The 22,818-nt window shown below is 33.3% G+C and overlaps 1 pseudogene; it reads right to left on the reverse strand.

Annotated features, from left to right (window-relative positions):
• Positions 1 to 1,330: 1,330 nt before the first annotated feature.
• LOC111411293 lies at positions 1,331 to 20,984 on the reverse strand (annotated as a pseudogene).
• Between the last annotated feature and the right edge of the window lie 1,834 nt (positions 20,985 to 22,818).

The raw sequence follows: 22,818 nt of genomic DNA on the forward strand, positions 1-22,818 counted from the left end.
GATCGGAGGTCAGAGTGTCGGTCGACGATTGTATAGGTTTTGAAATATTAGATAGGCTGCGAGAGTGAGTGCGAGAGTCGAGACAACGTTATGCACTTTATTGTAGGTGTTTAGGGTTATTTAGTGGATTTGATCTTGTTTGGCTAAGAAATGAAACAATAAAATGGGTAATTGGGTCAAAAATTAAAAAATTAGAAATGAAACAAATTATTGGGCCAAAAATTTGGATTTAGAAATCATTAATTTGTTAATTTGTTTAGAAAAAATTAAAATTAAAATAATTTGATTTACTCAATATAAAAAAAATTAGAAAGATTCGGTTCTTATTCGGTTCTTCGGTTCTTGGTCTAGAACCGAGAACCGAACCGTACCCGTCGGTTCTCAATTCAGATACCCGTTCGGGTATTTAATTTGACAAGAACCGTCGGGTTCGGATCGGTTCGGTTCGGGTTCGGTTCGGTCGGTTCGGTTCGGGAGATTTGCCCAGCCCTATTGGATAGTTTTCCAATCGTTGATCCTACTTGGTATTGATTATGAATCAACAAGTTAGTTGATCTTGTGTTATATTGCTGCGTCATAGATTAAAATGCCCAGTGAAGAAAGAAACTAGGATGCTTCACAATGATAGGGGAAAAAATTTGTTTTCTCAGCTGGCACTCGACAAACTGATAACAAAGCCTCCATTTGAAAACAAAAAAATTTAATCATTTATAATGGTCAAACGTCATTTTTAACCACACATATCAATTGACCTACAATTAGTATCTACTCATTCACTAATAATTCCTGTCCATTTATAAATTCTTCCCCAATGAACAAGTTGAAAAAGTTACTCTACACATAAAAACAACAATTAAAGTAATTAAACTGGAAGGTTCAAAAATAGAAGGTAATATTTATTATAATTGACTATCAAAATAAGTGAACCTTTTTACTTAAAGTTTTTCGTCGAATGAGACCCAGAACCGAACGATGTCTATCAAAGAAAAGAGTGAGAGGGGCTGACTAGACGACTGTCAGCCATCTCATAAGAATAAACATAACTTTGTTCAAAATCTTGGTAAACTCTTCCGTTGATGTTTTCAATTTTGTGTATCATCTGAATAATAAACCACACAGAGCAGGAATGCTACAGATTTTGTAAAGATTAAACGCAAAAAAATAAAAAATAAAAAAAACGAAGGTTCTAACAACTATAGTCCAAAAAACTCTTTCAGCAAAGTTCTTCTTGATGGAGCTTAGTGATTTGCTCCCATAGCATCAGAAACATTTTGAAGGTTTGATATCGATTATGTGAACTATTTGATAAATAAGGAAGAAAATGAAGTTATTATTCTTCAGCAGCGGCACTTGCAGCACTCAGGTCTACTGACAACTAGAGAACCAGAACCCAAAAATAAATAAATAAAAGGCAAATAAATAGATACACACTAAATATCAAACCTCTGCAAGTTATATACACTTTCTTCATGTAGATTTCATGAAAACGTATATCCATTAGTTACCTTTCCAATTATCTTGGTGTACATGGCTAGAACATCCATTACAGTGGACTCAAAGTGTGTCGTTACATCATAACTCTGCAACAAATGATAAAAAGCAGAAAGTGAACGTTGCAAAACAATGTCAAAGGTATAACGAAGATGGATATTAAGAGTTTTTCTTCCTCACATCTGTCTTATCTTAGAAAATGCTAGGGCAAACTAATACATAGATATGAATGCACAATATAACCCTATCATAAAGTCAATCCGCAGTTCAAGAGATAAGTGAATAATATAATTAAGCTCCACAGAGTCAATATATCCCTATCATTAAAAGTCGATCTGCAGTTCAAGAGATAAGTGAACAATATAATTAGACTCCACAGAGTCTAACAATTACTATATTTATCCTTATAAAGAGGAGGTTCCACAATATTAGATTTAATCAACAATGAAAAATACAGTAATGAATGTATTAAAACACAAAATCCGAGATCTCATTAAAGGTGCCCTAAGGCAGTAACAAGATGAAGATTCGGCCAATGAATAAGATGCTTCTTCCACCATCAGACCACTACGAGTGTTAATCACACACCAAGGCTTAGAAATTAGGATATTTTCGCACTCAGACCAAAGATCACCCAAGATCATAGAAGATACAATCTTCTCACTTCACAAATCAGTTCACCCAAGAACACAGTACACTTCTCAGTGATAATCACTCAAGATTACAAAAACAGTTTTGAGCAAGTGTTGAAAATCAAGGAGATCGATGATTTTCAGAGAGGAAGAAGGAGATGAACTCGAACGGCCAGAGTAAAAATGAAGAGTCTAGAAGAATGAAAAAATATCATGAGTCTCAAACCCTAGGACTCTCTTTTATATGAGTCACCAAATGGTCAATCATCCAACGGACATGGAGTTGACACATGGCATCATCATGAGGGTCCAAAGGAGAAACACGGTTTTGCAAATTAAAAGTGCGTTTTTGAAGGGACCAGCTAACACGTTCAAAATAGCAAATAAAAATCAGCTGATCAACTCACACTACATCATTGTCCCACACCCTTTCAATCTCCACCTTGGTACAATGATTTACATACACTCAACAGTGGGGTTGCTCCCAGTTTTGAACATAAATTGCACTCATGTTAGATACTCAAATTAGCATGCAGTGATGTTCAACATGTTCAAGCAGTCCAAGAATTTGTTAAGGGGTAGCACCTTTGTACCTGCATCAGCGAGGCTAAAATTAGTAGAAATCTTTTCAAGTTTCACAACTCCTTGTGAAATTATATCCCTTATAAAGTGAAATATAACATCAACATGTTTAGATCTATTATGTAAAACTGGATTTTTACTTAAATGAATGGCTGACTGACTATCAGAATAAAGAACTACTTCTTTAACAAAACCAAATTCATTTAATAACCCTTTTAGCCATATTCCTTCTTTTATAGTATCTGTTGCAGCAATATATTCAGCTTCAGTAGATGATAATGCAACAATCTTTTGAAGCTGTGATTTCCAGCTAATGCAAGAATTACATAAAGTATACATATAGGTTGAAGTAGACTTCCTATTGTCCCTATCACTAGCATAGTCTGAATCAGTGTATCCTCTCAAAACAACACCTTTAGTTTGTTTTCTAAACTGAATACCTAAATCTGATGTACCTTTAATATATCTAAGAAGCCATTTCATGGCTTCCCAATGAGCTTCACCTGGATTTGACATATATCTACTCAAAACACTTATAGAATATGCTAAATCAGGCCTAGAACAAACCATAAGGTACATGACAAACCCAACTGCATTAGAATATGGCACTATTGCCATCCTATCAAATTCTTCTTTAGATTTAGGACATTGTTCATTTGAGAGTTTAAATGATTTGCTAAAGGCAAACTCACATTTTTGGAGTCAGACATAGAAAATTTATTTAGCAATTTCAGCATATATGACTTTTGACTGAGACTTAGAGTGCCTTCTCTCCTATTTCTTTTAACTTCAATACGTAAAATCCTTCTCACAGGACCTAAGTCCTTCATTTCAAATTCTGATTTTAGTTTATTTTTGATATCTTCTATCTCTTTTAGGTCATGACTTGCCAATAGCATGTCATCCACATAAAGGAGTAGATAAAGGGAATTTTCTCCACCATTTCCTTTACAATATAGGCAGGTATCGAAGTTGCTTCTCTTAAAACCAAGTCCAAGTACAAAATTATCAATTTTTTTATACCATTGTCTTGGAGCTTGTTTTAAGCCATATAGGGATTTTTTAAGAAGGCAAACTAAGTCAGACTTTTGATTTATTTCAAATCCTTTGGGTTGTTTCATGTAAATGGTTTCATCTAGATCACCATTTAAAAAAGCTGTTTTCACATCTAGTTGATCTAGTTCCCAGTTAAACTGTGTGGCTAAGGCCAGAATCACTCTAACAGTAGTGAATTTTACAACAAGTGAGAAGATTTCATTGAAATCTACTCCTTCCTTTTGGGTAAAACCCTTAGCCACAAGTCTAACTTTGTATCTTATATCATTTTCACTTTGTTCACCTCTTTTAATTTTGAAAATCCATTTACAATCAACAACCCTTTTTCCATCTGGTCTTTTCACCAAAACCCAAGTTTTATTATTTTTAAGTGATTGCATTTCATCTTGCATTGCTGCAAACCATTCCTCAGAGTTTTTACTATAAATGGCTTCCTCAAAGGACTCGGGTTCATTTTCAATCATACTTTGATAAGATAGCAAAGATACATCTTCATCAAACCTAGTAGGAAGTCTTATATGTCTTCTTTGTCTATCTCTAGCAAGTTGGTAATTGTCTAAAGGCTGATTAGTTTCCAATTCAACTTCAGATTCGTCATTAGGAACACCATCACCAGGTATCTCCTCATTTCTCTCATCAGGTTGTGTAGTATTCTGATGATTTTCATCATCAGATTGCTCCACCTCAATTTCAACCCCCATTTCCACATTTTCATCCTGATTCAAGGGCTCTATTTTATTTTCAGATTTAAGGCAGGGTAGATCATCTTCATTAAATATCACATTTCTACTGATTATGATCTTATAGCCTTTATTTTCCCTTACCCATAGCCTATACCCCTTCACCATAGCCCAAGAATACACATTTAAGGGCCCTAGATTCTAATTTTCCTTCAGATTGGTGTGCAAAAGCTGCACAGCCAAATACCCTTAAGTTACTGAAGTCAACGGGTTTTCCATTCCACATTTCTTCAGGGGTTTTAAAGTGTATAGCACTAGAAGGGCTTCTATTAATCAAATAACTAGCAGTTTTAACAGCTTCCTCCCAGAAAATCTTAGGCAAACCTGAACTCAAAAGCATACATCTCACTTTCTCAAGAATTGTTCTATTCATTCTTTCGGCCAAACCATTTTGTTGTGGGGTGTGTGGTACTATACAATGTCTTAATATACCAGAAAGTTTGCACAACTCATCAAATTCAAAATTGCAGAATTCCAAACCATTATCAGTTCTTAATACCTTAATATTTTTGTCAGTTTGGTTTTCAATCAAAGTTTTCCAGTTCTTGAACATACCAAAAGTATCAGATTTTGATTTTAAAAGAAAAGTCCAATTTTTTCTAGAAAAATCATCAATAATTGACAAAAAATATTTAAAACCAGTATGAGTTGTTACAGAAGCTAGTCCCCAAAGATCGACATGCAAATATTTAAGTATAGACACAGATTTATGCATTCCAGGTAAGAAAGGTAATCTATTATGTTTTCCAAGAATGCAATAGTCACAAAAACTGAGTTTTTCTATGTTATCCTTTCCAAAGGCACCCTGTTTATTCAAAATATGTAGCCCTTTGTCACTAATATGGCCCAGTCTTTTATGCCATTATGTGACTTGTCATTTTGGACTGAGATTGCTGCTGATGTGGACTCCAAAAAATTTTCAGTTTGTAAAATGTACAGGCCATGTCTCTTTGGGGCTTCAACAATTACTTGTGAACCCCTCAAGATTTTAATGTATCCCTTGTTAATCAATATGTCATAGTTTAGGTCATCTAGAACCCCTAAGGAAATAAGATTTCTTTGCAAATCAGGAACATATCTAGTCTTTTCCAAAACCAGGTTATTATTTCCTTTTACTTTCAAGGTAATTGTTCCTATTCCTTTAACCTGACATGTCATATGATTACCCATTAAAACCTTACCACCCTTTACATTTTCAAACTCTGTAAACCATTCTTTGTTTGGACACATATGGTAGGTGCAACCAGAGTCAAGAATCCACTCTTGACAAGGTGAACTGCTTACAGCCACATAGACTTCATCAATTAAGGTCTCATTATTGTAGGCTAAGGCTGCACCACCATCATCTTTAGATTGGTTTTTGAAATCACTAATTCTTTTGGGATAGTTTTTGATAAAATGACCCTCATTTAGACAATAGAAACACTTCTTTCCTTTAGTCTTCATTTTCATTTTATCCTTAGGATTTGTCTTTTTCTTGTGTCCAGGTTTTTTGTTAAAGTTCATAGTCTTAGGATTAGATCTAGTCTTGGCCATCAAGTTCTCCCCATTAATAGATTCTTTCCTATCAGACTTTAACTCTAACTCCTTATTTCTTAAAGCATTAATAATCGCATCAGTGGTTAGAGTTTCCCTCCCATATTCAATTGCATTTTTTACATCTTTATACTTATCACTGATTGAATTTAACAAGACCACAACCAACTAATCTTTTGAGAGTTTCTCATCACAGTCGGCTAGGTCACGAGATAGTCTATTAAATCTATCAATATTAGCCTCAAGGTCAAGAGATGAGTCAAGTTTAAAACCAAAGAACTGTTTCAGAAGATACACCTTATTTGGCATAGATTTAGTCAAGTATGTATCTTCCAACTTTTTCCACAACTCAACAGCAGTATTAGTCTCGCCAATTTCTCGTAATACATTATCAGATAAATGCAGAAAAATTGAACTCCAGGCAGTTTCATCAAGTTCAATTTTCTGGGTTTCTTCTAAATCATCAGGCCTTGTTTCATCAATGGCTTTAGCACACTTTTGTTGTAACAAAATTGCCCTCATTTTCTGGCGCCAGAGACTGAAGTCTCCTTTGCCATTAAAAACATCCAATTCAAATTTTGTATTTGTCATTTTAGAAAAATTTGAATGTAGTTCCAGAATGTACAGATCAAATAGACACTTCGCAGTTATTTACAACTCAAAATCAATTCAAGTATCACCACTTAAGGGACATGAATATACAGTAATCATAAGTTGTAAAGTACTCCAATTATTTCACAGGAATTGTTTAAAGTCTAAGAGTCACAACGTGTTTTTCACAACACATCACATTTGAGCAGCAAGAACCAAGATTATATGCTAATCAGTATCACAGCAGTGTATTAATATCAAGACCTTTGACTTGTGTCAAGGTAACCCTCAGATTCCAGAGAACTCTTAGGATTTCTGGACAAAGGAATTACCGAGGCAGTCGCAGATCACAAGATTAAATCACAGTAGCAGCAACTCAAAAAATTTATATAATTAATTTGCAGTAGTAATCGAAAACTAGAACAATCTCACCAGATCCCTTCAATAGGGTTTCAAAAAATAATGAAGGTTAGCTAAAGCAAGTGTCACAGTTTCAGATCTACACAAGTTAGAGTCAAGAACCTCCGTCCGAAAGCTCTGATACCACTGTAAAGAGGAGGTTCCACAATATTAGATTTAATCAACAATGAAAAATACAGTAATGAATGTATTAAAACACAAAATCGGAGATCTCATTAAAGGTGCCCTAAGGTAGTAACAAGATGAAGATTTGGCCAATGAATAAGATGCTTCTTCCACCATCAGACCACTACGAGTGTTAATCACACACCAAGGCTTAGAAATGAGGATGTTTTCACACTCAGACCAAAGATCACCCAAGATCATAGAAGATACAATCTTCTCACTTCACAAATCGGTTCACCCAAGAACATAGTACACTTCTCAGTGATAATCACTCAAAATTACAAAAGCAGTTTTGAGCAAGTGTTGATAATCAAGGAGATCGATGATTTTCAGAGAGGAAGAAGGAGATGAACTCGAACGGCCAAAGTAAAAATGAAGAGTCTAGAAGAATGAAAAAATATCACGAGTCTCAAACCCTAGGACTCTTTTTTATGAGTCACCAAATGGTCAATCATCCAACGGAGATGGAGTTGACACATTGCATCATCATGAGGGTCCAAAGGAGAAACAAGGTTTTGCAAATTAAAAGTGCGTTTTTGAAGGGACCAGCTAACACATTCAAAACAGCAAATAAAAGCCAGCTGATCAACTCACACTACATCATTGTGCCACACCCTTTCAATCCTATAAGAGTAGCACATATGAAGAGCATCCAATTCTCACTTGCAAAGATTCATATGTTATAATAGACAGAAGCATGCAAACTTACCCTGGAAATGAAACAATTATCGGTATCACTATATTAGAGGGTACAAATCTGTCACAAGTCTAGTAAAAAATCTCGCCAAGTGGTTCTAGGAGGTCTACTTCAGGCTTCAGTTCAACTTCAAGGTTGTCTGTCTCTGCTTCTGCTCATAAGTACACGCAGTAGACTCGTAGTGGCTAGTGGCTGATTCTTGAATAATCAAATGGATTTATCTAGCAAGTCTAGAGTAAAATAAAATGAATTCAAGACCAAACAAAGGCACTATATTTTCCTTTTGGTGCCACATTGTGTGCATAAGAGCAGCAGAACAGATACCTGTTGTAAATAAACAATTATGTCTTTGAGGATATCCAGAACTATGACTTCGTGTACAAAACTTCTGTCTCCCATTCGATATTTTAATTTTTCAAACTCATATTAAGTTCTCCATAATCTGTCATCATAAAAACTATACAAACGAAACTAGGTAGACATACATATCTGATTTACGACCAAGTTGTTTCTGTGGTAGAATGACTTGGACCGAATGAGAATCTTTAGTGTCTGGGATTGGATGGCTCATTATGCATATGGCACGAGCAACAAAATTAAGTTGGGATGGCTATCAATGCAGAATAAGAAATAAGAAAGAAAAATTAAAATCAGGGATAAACCTGAGGCAATTCTCTCAGTCCATACAATGGATAGATGTAAGGTGAACCTGATTGAAAGTGTGCCAAAGACTCTACATATAGTTTTTAGAAAGCAAGTGTTTACTAATAAACTTTTGAACAAAACAAGCCTGCAATGGAAAATAATAAGAAATTATCATTCATGGGCACAACGCTTGGTGGAACCCAGGGCAGTAGGTTGTAGTTCCCTAACATCTCTCATATCAAATTATCTCCAATTTCCTAAAGGAAGATATGGATCGCTTACCAAGAAGAGACATGGAAAATTTGATAAAGAAGTCCATAGAAAATAGTTAATAATATATAAGGAAATATACTCTGAGCCAAAATGCTAATTAAAGAAAGATGACTGCAATGTACAAACTGATATGTTTGCTACCAGCAATATTCATGGCGTATTTCCATAATCAGAAAATCCATTTCTTATGGATCAACGAAGGTCTATAACCTACTGGAAATATATTGTATACTAAGACCATCAAAGTGAAATCACTAAACCATAGATGCAGAAGAACCAGGCACAGTGCTGATGCTACTTAGGAGATAAATGCTGATATTTATTCAAATAATCCAAACAACAGTAATATAAAATTTCCACCTTCATTCTCTTCACAAAATCCATAGCTGGCTGGTCCAAGTAACTATCGTCATTATGAAGTGCCTAGGCATGTGTTCTTGAAATATTTCTTTCAATTAAAATCACCGCAAGTGCACGGCTTGTTAACAAGTAATAAAGTGGATTTTTAGAGTCCGAATGACGTCTCACAGAGATTGAGTAGTTCAATTTTACCTATTGTAGCCTTAATCGAAACGAAATTACTCAATGTGAATGTTTATCTAAATAAATCCTAATTGTAGAAAGAAAACCCGAAATTGGAATGCAAACCCTAATTTATGCAATTTTTACGATTGAAATGAGATTAATATGCAAGACATGATTTTTAACAACCTAGAATGTAAAACAACTATTGAGAATGCAAATTTGCAGTATTCAATATTAATTAGGCGTACTAGGATCACAATTTTCCATGCAATGATCACCTTAAACCCTAATTTTACAATGTGACAACACGATTGAGTTGTTGACGAATCAATGCTCCTAAATCTATCCAATATTCTCTCTCGAGATGTTTGGAACATATTTTTACATACCACCGGCCTATATCTCTATGACAAATGCATATGTAAAAATGCATGCGGTTTTGTAAGCACTTATAGATTCACGTTGGGTATAACCATATATTTCTATCCCCTATCGGATCCTACGATGATTTATATATTGTCAAAGCTATTCTACTTCTCTCGAATGCAAGAACAAGTCATCCAAACTCATACAATTACGGACCCTTAATTGCGGAAAACAAAAATTGCATATAAATCATTCAATCAATCAAAACATGTTTTAATGTCAAATTGTAAAACTAAAAATTTAAAGATCTCATCACATGGTACATTGATCTCTTAGTACATGTAAATCTAGCCTAACATGGAAATAATTTCAAAATACATCATAAATTGAAGAAAAAGCATCACCAAGTTATGAATTCTTGATAAATCTTCTTGATCTTCGTGCAATTCTTCGTTAATTTCACTTAAATTCCTCTCCAAAAATGTGGTTTCTTGTCTCCCAATGCGTTCTGCCCTAAAATATGACGGCTCTAGGTTTTTATATAGCGTCTCAATCGAGTTCCAAAATAATTATAATGCAAAACGAAAACTGTAGAATCGCGTCATGGTTGAATCTACTTCTTTGTTTTAAGTCTCGGATGGGAGTTATGGGACCGCATGGTGTTAAAACCTTCATTTTGTGTCGTTTTAGTCCCCAAACTCAATTTCTTCTTGTTTCTTAATCTCTTTTCTTCAACTCTTTTGTTCCATCATCTCATATTGACCTCCAATTGGTACACGGCACTATAAATTTTTCAATTTCTCCTTCGGCTCATCTTTTTGATATTTGCACTTTGGTCCCTGATCTATCACCTTGATTAGTTTTGGTCCTTTTGCTTCTTTTTTCTCGTGAATTCCATCAAGTCTATCAGAAAACCCTACAATCCAAAAATCAAGCGAATTTAGGTCACATTTCATACACTTTGCTCGTATTTTGGTCATGTTTATGAGTTATATAAGTGCATACAAACGCACTTATCAGCATGGCCAATAAAATCAATTGTGTCATCTTCAAATTCATATTTTCTGCATTAATGGGATCATAACAATAAATAATTTTCTCATAAAAATCTTAATATAAACTTGAAAGATATTATTCCATCCTTTTTTCTTTCTAGAAATGAAAATAAGCATGTATGCTTTTTATACATTTCATAAGAGACAGAAGTTCATCACACCATTCTGCAGTTGCTTTTATTTGTGCCTTGAGCTGAACGTCAATGCTTTATAATTCATACAGTTTTGAACTTTCTAAAGAAATCAATACTATTCTCATATATATTTTTAACACCTAAATATCACCGAGAACAAGAACGTGAAAAAGGGAATAAGAAAAGAGAATAATAGTATGTGAACTGTACTGATTGAGATAGCCTTCCCATGAATTGTCTCTAGTTTCTCCTAATGTATCTCCTACCATTCCATAAGATCACCATTAAATTCTCCAAAATTGAGTCATCTTAATCCAGAGTGTCTGGCGCACATATTCTGAAGGAAATCTTATTAGATTATTATATGATTATTTTCGATGTGTAAAATCTTATTTTAAAATCTTATTTGAGAAAATTATTAAGGTTTATTTACTAGATCTTCTAGGACTTTATTATGTTTATTTCCTAGATTATCTAGGATTTGATAAATATTTCCTATTTAGAATAGGTTGAAAACCTATGAAAAGGGAGTTTGTGCATTATAATAGATACAGCTTTGATAGGCATAAAAATTGATACTTTTTCTATCTTCTCGTCTCTCTCTCCCCCCTCTTCTTCTCTTCCACTCTTCTTTACTTTCTAGTCTCTCTCTCTCTCTCTCCCCTTCCTTTTTCTTCTTCTCTCCCCTTTTCTCTTCTCCTATAATTCTATTATTTTGTTTGATTGTATCCTAAGTCACATTCATATTACTCGAATTCACTATACGAGCAATAAAAATGTTTTCTACAATCAGAGCTTTTCTGATGCATCAATATGGTTACAGGATTAGATCTCAGATACTCTAAATAATCTATCCAGATACCCAGGCAAACTAATTAATGTGATGTGATCAATTGCTATTATACTCTCTACTCAATTATAAGTAAGTTTCTTTCCCTGTATGATGACACATGAATTGTCAAAGAACAGTTTTATTAGCAATAATTGAGATGAAGATGGTAAAAAGGAGGAAGAGAAAAAATCAATTAACTATACATTTATATAAATATTAGATGTCAAAAACCTTTAAGTGGAAAGTTACAAAGAATTCAATAATAAATAGGGATGAAATACATTCGCAATAAGTTCTTTTCCTGTGATTTTGTTCAAATCCATTCCCTCGTGAGACTTGGGATCACTCCCTTCAAAGTCCTGGAAAAAAATAAAGAATTTTCGAGCATGGAGCTTTTCAAATAGCCCCGTTAAGGAGGATTTCAGTGCTTCAACATCAGTTGCAGGAACTTTGTAGATCTACATAACAATTTTTTGCGTGCAAGTATGAGAAATTTACAAATGTATGGCAAGAGGATCTCGAAGACAGACAGCTGGTAAATCGAGCTTCAAGTAGTATACATATCAAAGTTGTGTTGTGTTTCAACTATTTCAACTATTTAATTATTCGTTTCTCTTCCGTATTTATTGGTGGAGAGGGAGTGGAATACACGTAACATAGATTATTATTTTTGTTCGGTTTTGTTCTTCTTTTGAATTAAGCATCAAGTTATATTAACAACAACAACAACAAAATCGAGTCCAAACAATAGTAGTTAGTTTCATTTTGAAAATTAAATTTAAATCTGAATAAGTCGTTTCAGTCACGAATATAAGGCCTCTCAGAGTATCAGTTTCTTATTTCAATGGTAAAGAAATATTCTACAGGTCCTTAAGTTCACCAAGCAACTCTTATATTCGGATAGATAAAAAAAATCATCAGAAACCAACAAAATTTAGGCCTTGGGATGAGAATTCGAAAATCAACCCAAAACCCGATTTGGATTTCTAATTACTCTTTCATCCTTTTAAAACAAGGGTCCAGAAGAGCCAGATCAAATTGCCAGACACAACAAAAGCACAATTGTAGATATTAATTACTAGATCTTGATTTTAACTAGCTATTATTAAAGGACGTGCAACAACTCATTTACACACTCCTTCAATGAAATTCTATAAATACAGTTACGAGATTGGGAAAAAAATGTTGGGTCAAAGAAAAACAACACGTAATACTCAATCAACCCGCACCCTCTCCCCCCAACATACACACATATCTCCAGGCTACATGTATGCAGGCAGACTTGTGAATATATGTGTAAGTAATACTACTTACTTGTAGTCAATCGACTGAGAGGAGAACACTAAGAATGCATTCCTTGAGGCCGGTGCCCAATGTCGGGTTGTGTGCCCATGTAATATATCTTGCTATAATAAAATAATTATTTATAATAAATAAATATTACATTCATTTATTATTGAGCATGCAAATTAAAGTGTATATGATCACATGTGATAATATAAATTGGATACTTGCGTTGAGAAGTACAGTGTGAAATAACTTATAGTTTGATCATAAATTATTTGTACATACTAATGTATAAGAATTGACACCTTGTACTGGAAAGGTATAGTGTTGATTAATTCACTATACAAGTTTGTAAGTTGTCATTATCACATAAATAGTTAAAGGTGACACTAGTACACTTGGAATGTACTAAATGGACCACATGTTGAGTTTAATTCTATAGTATGACTAAGCAAAGAATTAAATTCCATTTGACTACAGTATATTTCATCAAATCCCTTGACATGGTTAAGTATATCTTTTTGTGATTTTAATAGTCATTTGATATTCAATGGGTGAGATCAATTTGATTAGTCAAATATCTCGATGAGTTAGGGACTTATAAATGAGCGAAGTAAAGAACATTAATCCCTGTCGAGAACCATCACCCTGAAAAATAGGTAGTGTCTGCTTAAGTATTTTTTGTTCAATGGTTAAATTTCAATGAGCTTAATGTTTAATGACGGCTAAATTTCAACATTAGTAATTAATTAGTTCACAGGACAATTGAAGAAAACAAAACTCAAATTAGTGAGAATAATTAGAAGGGTAAAATGGTCATTTATTCTCGTACCTAATTGTCTAATCTCGAATGGGTATAAAATACATATACGGTAGATCTGAGGAAAGTATTACAAATTTATTGGCTTCTGTGATCTTATATATTTCAAGAGTTCAGTTTTTTGCTTTTAATGAAGAAAACAAAGACTAATAATTAGATTGAGTGATATAAAGTCAATTTGAAAGGATCTAATTATTGAAGTTTGGATAATATATATCTTATAAAGTATGGAAACTTAATTACGGTAATTATAATAATTTTGGACTTAATTGTAATTACTATAAAGTTTTGTACTGAGTTGTAATTACTATGAAGAGTGAATTCTCCAAATGGTCATTAAACTTTGCAAAATGTTTACAAGGGGTCACTGAACTTTAAAAATCACATAAATAGTCACTGAACTTTGCAAAAGGTTTCTACAGGGTCATTAATTTTTAAAAATCACCTATCAATGACCCCTGGGAAACATTTTTCAATGTTCAGTGACCTTGAGGAAACATTTTCTAAAGTTCAGTGACCATTTAGGTGATTTTTAAAGTTCAGTGTCCCCATAGAAATTTTTTTGCAAAGTTTAGTGACTATTTTAGTGATTTTTAAAGTTCAGTGACCCCTTGAAAACTTTTTGCAAAGTTCAGTGACCATTTGAGAAATTCACTCTACTATGAAAGTTGTAAACTTAATTATAATTGTAATTAAAATTCTATGACTATATGTGTAATTAAATATAAACTAATTGGATTTGGACTTTAATTAAAACTCCTACTTGAATTTTAATTAGAAATCTTATTTGAATGTGAAACTATTATTGTATAAGGATTGTAATTATTTTATCTCTATAAATAGATATTGGATGGAAACTAGACGTCCTATGGAATTATACAATAATCATAATACATAATTTCATAGTATTCCAATTTGGAGAGAGAAAATAATCATTTTATCATCTTATTCAATTGTCTAGTTCAAGAATTAGTTTATTGGTTTAATTGAAAGAAGTTCATGACATATCTCACTCTGAGTAACGCTAATGGACCTGGAATGTAACATGTGCCAGTGATGGGTACTAATCCAAAGTTGGACTCACCATCAAAGCTAATACAATATGCACCTTTTTAAAAATTATTTTAATAGCATTTTGGCATTATCTCCCCTATAAATAGAACTAACCGATCCATAATTCACAATGCACAAAGCCTAAAAATAACACAACATAATAGAGATAAGTGAAATTTCAACGTTTATTATAAAAATAACATAAAATGTACGTATGGATGCAAAAATACATAGTGGGCCCCATAACAATATATAAGTGATGCAAAATCACATCCAAAAATGAACGATGTCCCAAAACATTGACTACATGCTCTATGAAAAAGTGCCTCTCTAGCAGGGTATCTACGAAAAGAGAATTCTCCTCACAAGGTTGTCAAAATGACATGCTGAGAACAAATGCAAGAGTAGGACACATTTACCCTTAGACCGTAGCTACACAGCTGTCCTTCAACTCTATTGTATGGAAGCTAGGTTCACTAGCAAACTCGATCGTGTCGCTTTGGCTCAACTCCAAAAGATATCCAAAAACTCAATTGCTACCTGATATGAAAAATCATAGAAAAATATATGAGTTAATAGTTCAATAAGAGGAGAAGTTCGAAAATAAATATACTTTTTCATTTATACATTTTTATCAATTTCGAGTCTAAATCACTCAATAGGTCATAATATAATATCTAATAATAATAATCAAACTAGGAGTCATTCTTGTAATATTGAAATGTATCATCTCGCTGACATAATAAAATCACCAATATAAACTTGAAATATGAGTCATTCTTGACACATCTAGTAGGTATTCGAGAGAGCTCTGCGTAATATCAATATCAATAATCAATTGGGTTTAATCGAGTGGTTCAACCTCTTGTGATCATCAGAGGTACATTCCCTGACAGCCCCATGATCATCCAAGAAGTATCCCACTCGAGATGGCAATAATCACAATATCACAATCAAGTGGACTATCCTCCTGTGATCACTAGAGGTATCCCCTGAAAACCCCCATGATTACCCAAGAAATGACACCCAAAATGCCAATAATCACCATATCACAATAGCACAAGCAAGTAGTCATTCCTCCTGAGTGATCACCAAAGGCATATCCCCTAACTATCCTTGCAATAACCCTAGAAGTTTTGCTTGTGGCCAACACAATGTCATGCCTTGATGCCCTAGTAGTGGTCAATAAAACATGTCTCATATTTTGATTCACAAGTAATCCACATTTATCATATTGAGAGAACATTTTATAATAATCATACAGCTGAAATAATTCACAACATCCCACCTAACGTAATTGTAATGTCCCAAAATTTCATAGAATATAATTTAATTTTTTATGCTATATTTTAATGTTTTGAAAGTTTAGGGACTAATATATATATAAGGTAAATTTTAATTTTATTGGGCTTAAAATGTAGATTTTGACGGGACGATAATAAGTATACGGATATTGTGCTTGTTTGATAGATCGTAATTAAAGACGCATTTTAGGCTCGAGAAAAAGTTAATTTGGATTAGCGGAGCCTAAGTTATCGACGTTGGAAGATATATGCTTAAATTATTATTTTATTATTATTGATTTATGGATTTGAATTGTTATTCACATGAGTGTGAGAGAAAGAGAGAGAAAAGTTATTTCACTTTTGTTTTATCTTTTTATATATTTATTTATTCTACTTTATTTTACTTTAGTTAGACTTTGAATGAATGTGAGTGACATCACATGTATGGGAAAGTATTAATTGGAGATTTCAAATTGACACATGTAGAAATCTTTTTGTTTAGATTTGTTTCAGATTCTTTTTCCTCAACTTTATCTAATTAAGCACATGTCTCCCACTACGTAACAACTCTTGAGGGTAGGTTATTATTGACTAGGTATATAGATACATGTATTATAAAGGGGACACACACAAAAATTATATGCAAGCACAGAAAACACAGCAGAGGTAGAAAAGAAAAAAAAAGAATGAGATTTTATTGTTTTGTCCTCCAAAAATTAAATTAAGGTAGGATATGAGGTGCAGTATTTTTATGTCCCATTTAAATATTTTTTTTCATGCTGATGAATTTTATACTCATGAAAGTTGAAGTTATGATATGATATGTTATGATGTGAATGATATGGCCATTTCGGTACAACAATATGATATGATATGAGCTCTTACCGGATTTTAAATATATAAGACGTTATGATTTTTCTTATGCATGTTTTAAATTTTTATACGGGATCGCACCATAAATTTTTATATCCTACTAAGTATTTCCATGTAGTCACCCCTTTCCCTACTCCTCACAGATTAGAATGGGTCGTTGGTTGGCGGGCGATGCGGTGGAGTTGTGATGCCAGAAATCATGGAATTCAAGATAAATAAATTCTGAGTAACATGATTAGGTAGTTCTATTTATTTATTTTTCTTTGCCTTATTGCAGTTTTATCAAGTTAAATCTGAAATTTAATATTTGAAACATGGTTCAGTTAATTATGTTTTCCATAGATTGTTTGACATAATTTATTTAATTAAGAAATAAATGTTTTAGTAATGATTCTAAATCTTTAAATTTTAGGTCATTACAGTAATTGTATAATAAATTTAGCAATACTTAGAAATATTTAAATTTTTCATTCACAAAACTATGTATGCAAAATCAACTCAATCGGTAGATTGTCCCAATCTTCATATTGTCGCCTAAAATATGATATAATTTTTAAATTAACAATTAACTGTTTTAAGTAACTTCAATAATTAAATAGGCAATACTAAATCCTAATATTTTTATACTTAAGCAATTTTCCCAATTCCTTTAATCACTTAAGCTATTTTTGTTTCCTTTAACTTAATATTGAACTTAAACTAACAATTTGACTATGCTAAAATTTAACAGAACTTTTCAACGGATAATGTTTTACTTAACTTTTGAAACTAGGGAGTTCAAGCTTAATAGCATAAACCACTTATTTTTAAAACAAGCTATCAAATTTTCTTATTAATTTTTAGCATGACATATTTGACTTGTTTTAATTCATTAAGGTATTACAAGTGTCCACCCACCTGTGTAGCCTTGACTTTAGAAAATACAATAGAAGATTTGAAGGTTTAAAGCATCAAATTCTTGAAATTAAAAAGTCGGAAGTGACACACCTCGTCCCTTGTAACATCAGATCCGAACGTGGCATACGCCGATAATAGATACCAACTAAAAGTTGGACCCACCATCAAAGTTGCTACAAATACAATATATCACCTTTTATACATCATTTTTCTAATAAAATTTCGGCATTATCTCCCCTATAAACAGGACTAATCAACCTGTGATCAATTTCACACAAATCCCAAACTATAGCACAGTACAATAAAGATAAGCCGAAATCCCAACCTTTACCTAGAAGTAAAATGAAATATACATAAGGATAAAAAATACATAGTAAGCCCCATAACTATCTACAAGTGATGCAAAATCACATCTACACATGAACATGCGTCCCAGAACACTGACTACATGTTCTATGAAGTGAGTCGTACTAACAAACTCTGTCATGTGGCTCTAACTCCAAAATCAAGGCTCAACTCCAAAAGATGCCCAGATTCTCAACTGCTGCCTGATAAGGAAAAATGTGAAAAAATATGAGTTGATAGCTCGGTGAGTGAAGATGTTCAAAATAAATAGACTTTTTCATTTATACATTTTTATTGAAAATCAAATTCATATCATTTGATAATTCACAAGCTACCATAATGTAATTATAGCCAAAAAATGAAATATTCACATGAGATCATAAAATATCATCTTAAAATCATGGTATGAACATCAGCTGATAACCATGCTATAATCTCATCACATCAAACGTGCTGAAAAATCCACCAAAAATGTACCCTCTGACTGAAATATGTAATCCGCCTCCCGGGGTAAGAACTTTCGCCACAGGCCTTTGGCCCGCTCCGTAAACAAAAGCCGGTCTCAAAGACCTCTTATGATCAATTCTAGAATACGGTCAAGGCCCCTCTGTGAACTATATGTACACGATCAAGATCAATGTCTGGTCAAGACTCTCCGTGTAGGATAGAACATGACCAATGCCCCTCTGTGAACTCAAAGAAGTTTATAATTATGGGTACTTTTTTTGTCGATCTCAATATTGCATGTCTCACATACCCAACAAATCTCAATATCACATGTCTTACGCACCAGGTCACAAATATGCCATAAATAATCTTTGAGATTCCACATGTATCATACTAAAAGAAATTTCCATAATAATCATGCAATTCGAACACATAATTGCATATAATTGCACATACTTTAACAATATAATTAATTTATAAATATTTTAAAAATATTGATATTTTTCCACTCACGGAACTATGTACGCCAAAATCAACTCAATTGGTATGCCGTCCCAATATCCGTATCGTCGCCTGAAATATAATATAATTTTTAAATTAACAATTAACTAATTTAAGTAATTTCAATAATTAAATAGGTGATATCCAAATTTAATTATTTCACGTTTAGGCGATTTCTAAAGTCTCTTTAATTACTAAATTAATTTTTCTTTCATTTTACTCAATTTCATAGTTTATTACACTTAACCCCTTCAATAAAATTAAATTTAATCTAACAATCTAACAACTATAAAATTAAACATAACTTAACAATAAGTAACATTTTACTTACCTTTCCAAATTGAGGAATTCAAGCCTAATAGTATAGAGCACTTAATTCCTAATACGTTAGCGAATTTTTTCTACTTTTTTTCTTCTCTCCTCTTTTCTCTTTTTCTCTTTCTTTCTCCCTGTTTCTATTTCTTTTTGTGCGTTTGTATCTTCTCAAATGGTTTTGGATAGATTTATAATGAATTGGTTTGAGTTCCACTGCCTGGCTTTTTTTTTTTTTTTTTTTTTTTTTTTTTTTTTTTTTTTTTTTTTTTTTTTTTTTTTGCCTTTTTTTTTTTTTTGTTTGACTTTTCTTTCCAAACTTAAGATATTACAAAACTCACCCCCTTAAAAGAATTTCGTCCTCGAAATTCGATTAACAAAGTGTGGAAAATTTGGGGATACTGAGAATGCATCTGCTCTTCACTTTCCCATGTCACTTCTTCTATAGCATGATTCATCCACAAGACTTTAACCAAAGGAATAGTCTTATTACACAAGACCTGTTTCTTTCTGTCCAATATCTAAACTGGCTCCTCTTCATAGGTAAGATTTTCTTTCAACTCTACTGGTTATGATTCCAAAAACATGAGATGGATCTGGAATATACTTACGAAGCATGGAAACATGGAATATATCATGAATTATGGACAATTTTGTTGGCAAAGTCAATCGATACGCAACTGGACCAATGCGTTCAACAGTCTCATATGGGCCAATATACATTGGACTCAATTTACCTCGTTTACTAAATCTTATAACACCTTTCCATGGCAACAATCGCAGGAAAACTCTATTCCCAACATCAAATTCAAGGTTTCTTCTACATCTATCTGCATAGTTTTTTCTGTCTATCTTGGGCTATCTTTAACTTTTCTTTAATTATCTTTACTTTTTCAGTAGTAATCTGGACATATTTAGGACCCAATAACTTTCTTTCACCAACTTCATCCCAACTTACTGGAGTTCTGCATTTCCTATCATACAGTGCTTCAAAAGGAGCCATTTCTGTACTCGAATGATAACTGTTATTAAAAGCAAACTCCATCAAAGAAAGATGAGTATCCCAATTCCCTTTGAACTATAGTAAACAAGCTCGTAACATGTCTTCCAAAGTCTGAATAGTTCTTTCTGGCTGACCATCTGTTTGAGGATGAAAAGCAGTACTGAAATGAAGTTTACTACTCATAGCTTTCTGCAAACTAGGCCAAAATTTAGAAGTGAAACGAGAATCTCTATCTGAAATAATAGATACTGGTGTCCCATACAAACTGATTATCTCATCAACATATATTTTTGCCAATTTATCTAATGAGTAAGTGACTTTAATAGGCAAAAATCTAGCAGTCTTCGTCAATCTGTCAACAATGATCCATATGCCATCATGTCCACTCTGAGTCCGTGGAAGTCCAAATAGAAAATCCATAATAATGTGTTCCCATTTTCACTCAGGAATAGGCAACGTTTGTAACAATCCTGCTATTTTTTTACGATCTAGTTTCACTTGTTGGCAAATGAGGCATCTGGATACAAACTTGGCTATTTCTCTCTTCATTCCATGCCACCAATAGTGTTCTTTGAGTGCACGATACATTTTTGTACTACCTGGATGAATCGCGTAAGCTGAACTATGTGTCTCTTCTAGAGTCTCTCCCTTCAATTTCGAATCATCTGGAACACATAATCTGTTTCCCATAACTAAAGCTCCGTCATCTCGAATGGTATAATCTGTATGCATACCTTTATTAACTTCTTCTTTCAATTTACTCAACACTGGATCTTGAGTTTGAGTTTTTCTAACTGTATCAATCAAAGTAGGCCTCACTTGGAAGTTGGCAAACAATGGTCCTGCACTGGTAACTGATAATTGGGCATGAGAAGTTCTGAACTCATCAAACAAAGATGAACATACTACATTAGTCTAGGTCATAGGACTCGATATTTTTTAACTGAGAGCATCAGCAACTACATTAGCCTTCACTGGATGATAATCAATCTTGCAGTTGTAATCTTTTATCAGCTCTAACCATCTTCTTTGCCTCAAGTTTAACTCTTTCTGATCGAAAATATACCTTAAGCTTTTATGATCTATATATATTTGGCATCTCTCACCATACAAATAATGTCTCCAAATTTTCAAGGCTAGGACAACTGCAGCTAGCTCTAAGTCATGTGTCAGATAACTCAGTTCATGTTTCTTCAACTGCCTGGAAGCATACGCTATAACTTTCCCATTCTGCATCAAAACACAACCAAGACCCTGACGTGAAGTATCACTATATATCACAAACTCTTCACCGGGATATGGAAGGGTAAGAACTAGAGCTGACACTAATCTATTCTTCAATTCGAGAAAACTTCTTTCACAATTTTCATTCCAAACAAATTTAGCATTCTTTATAGTCAAACTGGTCAAAGGCAGAGCAATTTTAGAAAATCCCTCTACAAAACGACGATAATAACCTACTAAGCCAAGAAAACTTCATATTTCTGTCACATTAGTAGATCTTTCCCATTTTACCAATGTCTCTATTTTCTGTGGGTCAACATAAATTCCTTCTGTTGACATGTCCCAAAAATACAACTTTATCAAGCCAAAATTCACATTTACTGAATTTAGCATACAACTGCTCATCATGTAGAGTCTGCAAAATGATTCTGAGATGCTCTGTGTGTTCATCGTGATTATGAGAGTATACTAAAATATCATCGATGAATACAATCACAAATCTATCTAAATATGGGTGAAACACTCTATTCATCATATCCATAAATGTTGCTGGTGCGTTGGTCAACCCAAATGGCATCACAAGAAACTCAAAATGACCATATCTTGTTATGAAAGCAGTTTTTGGCACATCACTGTCCCTGATTTTAAGTTGATGATATCCAGAACGCAAATCAATCTTTGAAAATACTGCAACACTGTGAAGCCGATCAAACAGATCATCAATACGTGACAAATGAAATTTATTGCGAATTGTCACTTTGTTCAATTGTCTGTAATCTATGCACAATCGCATGGTGCCATCTTTCTTTTTCACAAACAAAATTGGTGCTTTCCACGGAGATACACTAGGTCTGATGAAACCCTTGTCTACCAATTTTTGCAATTGAACCTTTAGCTCTTTCAATTCTGCTGATGCCATTCTATAGGGTACCCATGAAATAGGTGCGTTCCTAGAATTAGATCTATAGTGAATTCCACATCCGTGTCTGACGGTAAGCCAGGTAATTCTTCTGAAAATACATCAGGAAAG

Source organism: Olea europaea, chromosome 15 (assembly GCF_002742605.1).
Source record: "Olea europaea var. sylvestris chromosome 15, O_europaea_v1, whole genome shotgun sequence".
NCBI classification, from domain to species: domain Eukaryota; kingdom Viridiplantae; phylum Streptophyta; class Magnoliopsida; order Lamiales; family Oleaceae; genus Olea; species Olea europaea.